The sequence below is a fragment of the Pungitius pungitius genome, chromosome 17 (assembly GCF_949316345.1).
Source record: "Pungitius pungitius chromosome 17, fPunPun2.1, whole genome shotgun sequence".
Taxonomy (NCBI): Eukaryota; Metazoa; Chordata; class Actinopteri; order Perciformes; family Gasterosteidae; genus Pungitius; species Pungitius pungitius.
In genome coordinates this window covers 15940583-15950105 of record NC_084916.1, presented here as the reverse complement: position 1 = coordinate 15950105, position 9523 = coordinate 15940583, and positions in this window count along the sequence as shown.

Here is a 9523-nt window from a genome sequence, read left to right as displayed (position 1 = left end):
CGACGTGGCCTTTTAAAGGCAAACCGCAATAAACACACATTTTAATGTAAATTGTTTCTAATTTTCTGAATTTTATCAATTCGCAAAGGGGCCAATTTTCACTACACAGAGGAAGTGAAGCCGTATACAAAAAAAACGATTTCAATCAAATTAATATGGTGTTAACATGACCTTTAATTTAATTGCTTTTGGGTTAATAATCCGATCCATTGACATTTCACTGCTATACGCTGCCAGGCGAAGCTGCACTATGTGTTAAACACACACAAAATGTACACACAATCCTGGATCTCGCAGCTTTGAGCCTTCAGAGAAAAAGTTTGGGAAAAGCTTAAAACCACTTTGTGGGGCACGCGTGAAGTTGTGCGCCTCATCTTGGATTAACCCACAAACCTCTCGCTGTTACGCTGCCTTCAAACGCATATGAGGCTGCAGCCTTTCCTCCAGATGTCTTCACCTAACGCTTAAAAAGAGCCTTCCGTGTGTGTGTGTGTCAGTCAGCTGCTCACTGGTAGCCTCCCAAGGACGAATACACCTTTGTACCTGTGATCTCCTGCTCTCAAAGCTCCCCCCCTGGCCATTGATCAGCCATGAGGCCAAAGGAGAGCTTTGGTTTGATTGGCACTTGAAGTCAGGTTTCTGACGGGAGCCTGAAGACGGAGACCCAAGCTAAACTATATCGCTGCAGCCATGAGCGTCCACTTCACCGCCCGATAAGTAAGACCTCCTTCCTTCTGTCAGGCCGTTTCAATTTTAAAATGCTAAAAGGTTACAATTGGGATTGTCGGCCGAATGATAACAGCAGATAACTACCGACCGGGCCCCAGGGGGTCAAAGGTGAGCGCCAGCTCTGATGGGCGATGTCCTCCTCTGGGACGGGGAAAGGAGAAAGGAGCCCCTCGGGGTCAGCTTTACGCGACCTCACTAATGGCGCGTTTCCACCGAGCAGTACGGTACGGTACGGGTCGGGTCTGTTAACCATGATTTGGCGAGCGTTTCCACCGCCAACAGTACCCTTACTTGATAGGCGTGGTATTGGACGGAAAGTAGATTGACGTCATTCGATCGCGCGAAAACTGAAAGCTAACCGCAAACAACAATGGACACATGCAGCCGATCCTGTTCTTGCGTTTCAATATGTGGCTGTTAAAGTAAATGCTGCGCGGCGTCATTGTTGCGACGGTGTTCCTTCGTGTGTTGTCGTTCCCCTTGCGGCACGCGCAAATGACGACACTCTTTCAACCAATCAACGTTCTGCAGTGAGTCTAGCTCCACCCTTTAGTACCAAACAACTGTGCCAGGTACCCCAACGGAAGGGTACCCAAAAAGTGGTACGGTACGGTGCGGATCTTTGGTACTTTTCTCAGTGGAGACACAAATAAAAGGGTACCGACCCGACCCGTACAGTACCGCTCGGTGGAAACGCACCATTAAGCAGCGTTACTCGGTGCTGTTGACCTGGAGGACGTGACCAGAGCAACGCACACAAACATCACCCTGAGCTCCGAAGTAGTCATGGAACAGGACTAAGTTACAGGTGACAATGCATAGAGGTGTGCAAGCTGTGCAACAAGGAATTCACATCGAGCCTCAAGTATCACCTCAACGCAAAACAGACGTACAAGGACCCACACCCAACCCACACTGCACCAGATGACTGGTTTAAGGACCAGGGTAACTAAGTCCACGTCTGAAAAAATAACCAATGTTCTGAATGTCCTTAAAAGTATTGGTCTACTTAAAAAAACATAGTTTACAGAAGGTCTACTTACCTATAGGCTACCTGAATATCTGAAAGTACTATATTTCTAAATATGCTATTTCTACACTTGTCTGCTGGAATTGGTTGAACAAAAATAAAAATCCATGTAAAAAAAAATACTTCTCACTGTTCTCAGGTCAAATATTTATGCAATTAAAATGTGATTAATTTTTATTAATTAATTACAAAGCCTCTAATAATTAGATTAATATTTTAATCGAGTCCCGGCCCTAATAATTTATATATTATATATATATTGACCTTACATATATTTTTTTTAATAATAATAATTTTTTACCTATTATTTAAAAAGAAATCTTTTCTTTTTGATCCTACATATTTTGACTTTTTTCACAATATTTTTTTTCCCATGACATGACTGGAATGATCTTAGATGGAGCAACCTACACGTCCCTGTCACTAATGCCAAATGCCCCAAATTTCTGTACTTTAAACCTTATCTGGGTTCAACCCTCAAGGGACATGGTGGCTCTTCCTAATTCCTTTTTTAGTTTTGGGTAACTGACATTTATAAAAAATCATAATGGGATATTGCCCCAGAGACGGATTGGTGCATCTTGGAGGATCAACCATGCTATTCATCCTTCCTGCATTGGTAAAGGCACAAGTGAGTTGAATTTGAATGTAACAGAGAATTGGAGGGTGGATGCACTAAAAAGGGTAAACAAATCTACACCCTGTGCCAGACTGTCAGTTTAAGGTTGTCCACAAGATGCCCTGAAGTAGACAAACATGTGATTGTCTTGGAAAATGCCCTCAGAGGCTGTAATAAGTTTCATGTCAGTGTGACCACTGAATGAGACACATCTGCTCATCTTTACTGACTCATCCGGCCTTCTCTCCCGTCAAAAAGGTGGAACCCTATAGGCTACGTAGCATGGCTAATAATTGCTAAAAGCTAAAGCAATTAACATCAAATTTAGTCAATTCATCATTCAAAAGATTCTTCATCATTCTTGACAATGCCATCATAATTCAAGTGAACGCGCCTTGTGTTTCTGCATAACCCCCAGGGTTCACTTCTCTGAAACAACCAGTGGGGACAATGCCCCCACAACTACCTCCGCGGTAGTGCGCTCAAGACTTGGCAGGAGCGGGATTTGAACCCACCGGCGGCGCTTACAGAGGCTTTCGGCTCCTTCTTGCACCCCTACACTACCAGTCCTGGTCACATTTTGGCAACTTTGATTCTCCTATTTAACCTTGAGCATGTGAGTTAAACCTCAAAAATCTTTTGAAATGCTATTTCCACATCTAGGCTTGAACCCACAACCTTCAAGTGCAGTGCAGGGGCTTATGTCAGCAGCTCTTCCGCTGTGCTAATTCACCACACACTAACCAATCCTTTGTTTGTTGTATTTAACCTTGAGATTGCGACTCAAACCTGAAGTAAAGCCAAAGGCTCAAACCCAAGACTGGGCTTGAACCCACAACATTCAAATGCAGTACAGGCTTGGTGGCAGCAGCTCTTCCGCTGTGCTAATTCACCACACACTAACCAACCCTTTGTTTGTTGTATTTAACCTTGAGATTGCTACTCAAACCTGAAGTAAAGCCAAAGGCTCAAACCCAAGACTGGGCTTGAACCCACAACCTACAGGGTAAGGACACTACCTCACCATGCACAAATTAAATTTTTGTTTCTCGTATTTAACCTTGAGACTGCTACTCAAACCTCAAAACTCTTTCAAAGCAGAAGTGATGTCTGCATGAAGGGGCATGAACCCACAACCTCAGACAGCAGGTTGGAGCCTGCAGCCCTTCAGTTGTTCCCTTGTGCTATTCAAGCACATGCCTCATTGTGTCCGTTTCTCATATTAGACCTTGGGAAACCTCAAAACTGTTTCAAAGTTTACCGTTTGAAGCCCTGACTGCAACCAAACCCTCCTTCTGAGAGAGCAGGTTTGAACTGAGGATCTCTCCACACTTCAGCCTTCCTGCTATCTCCCTGCACTGTTCCACCACACACCTGTTGATGCTCTCACTGTTCTCAGGTCAAATATTTATGCAATTAAAATGCGATTCATTTCAATTAATTAATTACAAAGCCTCTAATTAATTAGATTAATATTTTTACTCGAGTCCCGGCCCTACTTTTTACACATTGCAGTACATTTGCAAGTCAAGAAAGCCCAGAAAATTACAAATATAAATCCCCCCTCCCGAAATGTCCATTAGAATTGAAGGGAGATTAAATCTGCATTTAATGAGCAATAAAACCTAGAATCTTCAATCAGGACGTACATCTTCAGAGAGACAATTAAACCTGCAAATCTATTTCATAGCTAACATTAAAAACTTTTTAAAAGATCATAATTATCCTAATGACTCATTTACCTCCACACATAATGCATCTCATCTTGGTAAAAACGACATTCATTACCCCGATCATGATAATTAATGACATTTAACATCCGTCATTGGTGTTGCATTATTTTGACAAGTGGAAATGCGCGAGTCAAACTGCAGATGAACAAAGAAGGACGTGGAATTTGATTATTTTTTTTTTGACATCTCCATTGAACTTTTCCCCATTCCGTTTTTACCAACCCAAGCTTTTGCACTTCAGCCACAGCACAGAAGGTTTTCCATCGTCTCCAAACGTTCGTAGCACCACTTCCACTGGATGGAACTATGCGGATTTCTGTCGAGTGAAGGAAAATAAAAAAGGGGCCTCCGATCAAAGGCCCTTCCTCACCTTTTGATTGCCAGAGTGCAGACATGCAGCAGCTGTTACTGTTGCAGGGCAGCAGATGGGGGGGGGGTGGGGGTGGCGTGACTCGACTTGAGGCTTCCTTCAACATGGGTAAAAGGACTGATGCGGCGCAGTTATTTGCTTCCATCTGTTAAGCGTGTTCCCTTCAGTCAAGGCAAAGATTGCGAACTTTCAAAAACAGGTCAACGGACCTGCAGATGATGTACGTTTTTCCAGAAATCAACGGTTCCAGAAACAAATGAGTGACACAATGAGTTGAAGAAGTGGAGCCGATCGCTGGGCCGAAGTCAACGTTGTGCGCCGCCTTCTGTTCTGGCGCCAACCGCGTCCTGCTGGATGGAGCTTCCTCTCCTCGCTCAGTGAGGAGCTGAAATTGAGCGATTTTGACCCTCACTTTAATTTAATAGAGTGACATTTTGGGGGGAAATAAACACTTTTTGAGTGGACGGATACTGCTCTTATGTCTGTGCACTTAACAATAAATCTATATCCGGTAGAAGATTAGCTTAGCTTAGCATAGAGACTGGAAACAGGTACATTTCTACACCCACACACTTTCACATCTAACTGTCAAGAGAGACATGGTTGCCCACCATTGCTCTTAGTCCTTCACTGCGTAGATGAATGTGTGTCACGAAAAAAGGAAAGCGGCCGCTAGATTGCAACCATAATGACTAATGACGGTTTGCCATATGCACGCGGATCAGACGCCTCTCACTGGGTTACCCGGCTTTCATCCGCCAGCAGCTCTCTTTGGCCGTGACTCATTAGCTGAAAATATTAATCAAAATCCCACACCTCGGCTAATTTCCGCTGGTCCAGAAATACAGCGTTCAGTAATCCCGGGGGTATTTTTGTCCGCTGCCACGTAGCCGCTGCGGTTGATCTTTCGCGCTTCTTCCTTCTTTTTTTTTTATAGTTGGAAAGCATCAAAACCTTTATGTGTCGTTTGATCTACCGGTGGGTTTCTCCACGGCTCTTTGGGCCATTATGTGCTGTTTATGTAACGGGGATTTTCCAAACCCCTCCGGGAGCTTTGGAAAGAAACGAAGCTTCCAGAGGAGCAGAAATGTGTTGATTTGTCTGTTAATAACTTTTTTTCCCCGTCAGAACGTATCTTATTGAAGTCATAAGAAGCTTCAATGCTTCTTGTCAACTACTCAAAAAGTAAGCCTTCGGCTCATAATGAAATATAATCAGAGGGCTTTATGATGATTAGATTTTATCTACTGTGGATATGACCTTTAACTCTATAATGCGTGTCTGGGATCAGCATCTCTTGACTCACACATACTGCAACCACACGCATGGTCCAATCACATGCATCCAATCACATGCATCCAATCACACGCACGGTCCAATCACACACACGGTGCAATCACACGCATGGTCCAATCACATGCATCCAATCACACGCATCCAACCACACGCAGAGTCCAATCACACGCATCCAATCACACGCACGGTCCAATCACACGCATCCAATCACACGCATCCAATCACACGCATCAAATCACATACGGTCCAATCACACGCAGAGTCCAATCACACACGGTCCAATTACATTCATCCAATCACACACGTCCAATCACACGCATCCAATTACACGCATCCAATCACATGCATCCAATCATATGCAGAGTCCAATCACACGCATCCAATCACATGCATCCAATCACACGCACAGTCCAATCACACGCGATTAGACGGGTGATTTTCAAAAAGTCATATTGGAGGTAATAAACAGCTGGGACGCTGACTTTGAAAACATTGGGAACTTTATCCTCACTTTTGTCGACAGACAGAGAAGTTGATATTTTTTCATTGTTTTCTCACCAACAAACTCTGCGAAAAATAATAATTACACTTTGATGTACAGTGCTCATAAAGCCAGTGGCCCCCGGGGGCCTCGGCGGGAGCCACGGCGTGTCCTCTCATGACTCAGCCGTGGACATTAGAGCGTCCAATCCACGTTTAATTCATTAAAAAGACACTTCTCGGCAGCAGGCGCCGGACTTCACCAGGTTATCGTCGCTCCAGCGGACCCGGTCATGCTCAGTGCTCGGGCCTGATTGCCGCAGCGTCTGCAGGGGTTATTGGTTCGCTTTAAAACGACATTTTATGACTCTTTAATGCATCTCCTGCAGACCGCCCGAATGACCTCATGGTCATTACGGAGCTCTCTCCACCTTTTGAGGTAGGAGTAAAAAGAGAACATGAGAAGTATTCCTGAGTGTTTTCCTGGAAGTACCTCTGACGTTTGTGCACACGAGAGCTTCTCGAAGAGTCCCAGCAACACGAAGGCTTATGTAGAGGAACCGAGTCCCCTCCAACAAGCAAAAACACAACAAAAGCTTAGCATATGATGCGTAGGTGGAGGTGACAGAAGGAGCTGCGGAAGGCTGAAGGCATGACGGTTTCACCAGGGGTAATAATAGAGAAGTGTCAGATTATAAAGGTTGCCATATGAACCCATATGAATGGGAGCCCTTGTTACTTGTCAGACGGTTAAGCAGCGGCAGAATTCGCCGCTGGCGACACATGAACGCTGCAGCCAATTAGCTGGTGTTTATGTTGTGAAGACTGTCCCAGCAACGTGTCCCAGGGTCGTTGGACGGCGGTTTCGGAGAAACAGAGGGATAACTTTTACTTACTTATTTTTTAAAATCCTCTGGCCAAACATCTACTCGGGACATGCACATCCTTGACACTCTGCATTTTCCTGTCTTCTTGTCGAGTGCTGGATGAGACCAGCCTGCCGGAATAATACGAATGCATTTTTTAAAACAGTTGTGACCGTGAAGAGGAGCCTGCAGTGCTTTCATTCGGGGGGGGCGGGGGGGGGGGGGTGCTATTTGCACAGCTTTATGGGATGAAAATGTGTACAAATCAACAAAAATCGAGATTAAAGGTACTTCTTTGAACAAAGTTAAATCTGAGACCATCAACTTTCTCAGCGGGTCTTGCAATGAAAGCTTCATCGCCCCCAGAAGCCTTTCACGGCCTTGAAAGTCAGATACCAATTTAATCTTTTTATGGTGTCATGGCAGGGGATTAAAGCATGATTAATTCATTTTGACCCATATGCATTTCATTAGCTTATGGCAGTTATTGAACTCATAAGTAGTAATTAAAAACAGCTAATAAAAAAGACACTAAAAGTGGGATGATAATTATCCGGCTTTAAGTCGCTGTCGTAATATTGATTGGTGCAGAGTTAAATGGTGAATAGTGGCGTATTAATCACAGCGCGCCACCTCGGAGCATTAAGCACCTTTTCTCTCTGTGGGGCCACTTGGGTCGGGCTCGAGTGGTACTTCCTGGACCCGCCTCCTGTTTAAAGTTGAATGACATGTACGAAAAAAGGTGCACGCATTCATGTGATGCATTTAACTCGAAATAGAACTATAGACTTGACCATTATGACTCATTATTTCATAATGATGGCTTTCAAGCGTCGGCTGGAGGAGGAATGTATATTTTCACCGGAAGGTAAGTGGCTGCGAGGGGGGATTAAATCCCCCTCAAGGTGACATTTGGCTTTTTATTCTTCCTAAGCATTTATTTTCAGCTCGGATCCCCATTAGCTTTTGCCCCGGTGAACACTTTCCCCGCCGCGGCCTTCAGAATAAAATAAAATGTTTGTCGTTATGTTTGACAAAAATCATATCTGCCGTGTTAAGTGGAAGTAGAAGTAGAAAAAGGAGAAAATAAGGGCAAAGAATCTGCAAAGTTGAAAGTTTACGTTGCTGGAAATGGGCTGTGGATTTCACTACCTGGTAAATGTTTAATCGCCCTCATTCAAAAGTTTAAAAAGTAGAAGAGAGGTCTCAACAAACTAAAACCACTAGTGCAACTGAATCATATGGAAAAGTGCCATTGAACCTTTAGGTTCCCAGTTATTTATTATTCCGGACCATGATGTATAAATAAGGACGTTATTCAGTGTACAGAATTTGAAATGTCTCACTCCTGAAACATGTCACAGCGCGTTTCTGCTATTTCGTGGCTCTTGAATGTTTGATTTCCTAACAAAGGACACGTCCCCGTCCCCCCCCCACAGCTGTGAGCTCATTCTCTCTGGGCTCCGCCTGATGTCAGCGAGCTGTGGGAGCGCGTCCCCCCCCCCCGGCGGGCCGACGGGTTGGGACTCATCCCCCCGGCTTGTGTCATTAACATCGACTCTGGAGATAATCCCGCGGGGTCGTAGCGGCGAGGCCGGACCCGGTATCGGCGGATTCATGATGCACGTGCCGCCGGGCCCCGTGAGGAACGACACCACTGTGAAAAGAACAGGGATCGATATCCCAGCGAGGGGGCCAGAACCTTTTACAAGGGAAAGATATATTAAATCAATGTGAGGCATTCATATTTAAAAAAAAAAAAGAATAACCTGTAACCCGCTTTCAACAACAACAACAGGCGAGGGATTGCAGAGTAGCTCAACAGTAGAAACTTATACTCAATTTGTCACATGACGAGTTTGTCCCGCTGTTTGCCTTTAAAGCAGAAACGCGGCTAAAGATCCTTAAAGGCCGAGGGACGTCTACTCTTTGAATTAATTAGCTGTCTCACGCATCGTTAACCAACTGCAAACACGCGTCGGCTCTGCTGAAAACAAGGCTTTTTATTCCTCACGTGGTTCAGTTCCAGGCCCCCCGAGGGGGGGAGGGCGAGGGGCGGGGGGGGGGGGCGCGGCCCTTGACCTCGATCGCAGGCGCTTCATCCTCCCTGCGGAGGCTCCGGGGATGAAGTCCAAGTTTCTTACTCGCCTCACAAGGCTGAGGCAGCACATCCTCTGCACAGCTCGCACGGCGTGCAGAGCGGCTAATGGCTGCATCAGTGGAACCCGCGGCGTCCTCACCCCCTCGCTGTCGTGACCTCTTTTTGTGTTTTTCTGCTTTGTCCCCCGTCAGCATGCGTGAGCTGTTCCCCTAATGGATGAAAAGCTGAAATAGCCGTCTGACTCAGACCGGGTAAATTAAATATGATGTTGCACAACAACAAAACTTCCGTTTTAATTT